This window comes from Echinops telfairi, unplaced genomic scaffold (assembly GCF_000313985.2).
Source record: "Echinops telfairi isolate 266 unplaced genomic scaffold, ASM31398v2 ScPeMD7_2010;HRSCAF=2546, whole genome shotgun sequence".
NCBI classification, from domain to species: Eukaryota; Metazoa; Chordata; class Mammalia; order Afrosoricida; family Tenrecidae; genus Echinops; species Echinops telfairi.
The window spans coordinates 2,152,448-2,154,207 of NW_022105908.1; positions in this window are offsets into that span (position 1 = coordinate 2,152,448).

A 1,760-nucleotide genomic window follows, 5' to 3' on the forward strand; every position below is an offset into this window, starting at 1 on the left:
ACACACACACACACACACACACACACACACACACACACGCACACACAGAGAGAGAGAGTTCTATGTTGCCTTTCTTTTTCTTTACTTGCTTCCTTGTTAGTACCTGCACTGCTGCTTGTCCCTGCACTGCTGCTCCTAACTATAGACCCAGACTTCTTTTCACTTTTCCATGTATGATTACAAAGGGATGCTATCCAGCATAGAAACACTTAGAACTTCTAAGTTGTTTCTCTGACCATTGTCTGTATAGGCTCGTTCTCTCCCCTCTGCAGCCCCCATGGCACTGAGCCCCCACTTGTCATTTAGTCCTCTAACTCATGGGTTAAGTGTACAGAGACGTTTCCAACCCCACAAACTAGTATTCTTTTATTTCCTCTTCAGCTTGCACATTGGTGAAAGAAGACATTTTCTAACTATAGCTATAACCATATAGATGAGACCAGTACAGTATTAACATTCCAGTAAAGCAGTTTTGAGGATATAGTTTGAAGGAGAGCCCATGTTTGACCCATCAGTGGAATAACATTTGATATAGCTTTGTGTGATAAGTGGAAAGGATTGTTGTTGGAATAAGGGCAAAACACAGCATAGAGGCACCACAAAGAAGTGTCTAAGAATTCATGTTGTAAGTTTCCTTTAAGTCAATTCCAACTCATAGACACACTATGCACAAGAGAAGAAAAACACACTGCCACATACTGTGTCAATCCCTCTGTTGCTTTCATTCTTGGGCCATTATTGCAACCACTTGCCAATCCATCTTGTTGAGGGTCTTCCTTTTTAAAATGCCCTCTATTTACCAAGCATGCTGTCCTTTTCCAGGGACTGGTTTCTCCCGATGACATGCTGTGTTAGTCCAGGTTGACTAGAGAAACAAATCCAGGGTGAGTCATATACATATACATAAGTAAGAGCTTTATATCAAAGAGCAATTGTATCTTGAGAAAACATTCCAGCCATTCCAGATCATGTCCATAAGTCCAATATGCCCATTTGTCCAATACTAGTCTATAAATTCCTCTTCATATTCACACAGCACATGCAATGATGCCAAATGCAGGCAGATAACAGGCTGGTGGGTGAAAAGTCTTGTGGATCCAGTGGCAGTGGAAGCATCCCAGGGCTGACACAGGTCTCCGTGTGGTTCAATGTGTCTTGTCAGCAGGAAGGTAAAGCAAAGAGAGTGTGTGGCCCACCTCCAGGGAGAAAGAGAAGTGCCCCAAATCCTCATGAGACGGTTACACCCACAAGGAAGCATCATTGAGCTGTGACCTGATTGACAAGCTAGACTCCACCTCTACACTTACCTATTAAGTCGGCATGAAATTATGTAACTACCACCCATGCTCAAAGTATGTGGGATGAAATCTCACCATCCTTCCTTCTTAGGAGCATTCTGTCTGTAGTTCTTGTGTGACAGATTTGTATGTCCTTCTGAAAGTCCATGGTGCTTTCTTTATGCTTTTCCAACATCATGATTCAAACGCATTAATTCTCTGTTGGTCTTCCTTTATGAGCTGTTCAACTTTCACATGCATATGAGGCAGTTGAAAATACTATGGCTTTGGTTCGGTGTGCCTTAGTCCTCAGCGTGATATTGTTGCTTCTCTACACTTTAAAGAGATCTTTTCAGATTTGTCCAGTGGGGTATGTTGATTTTTTTAAAATCAATTTATTGGGGCTCATACAATTCATCACAATACATAGATCAATTGTGTAAAGCACATCTATACATTTGTTGCCCTCATTATTCCCAAAAT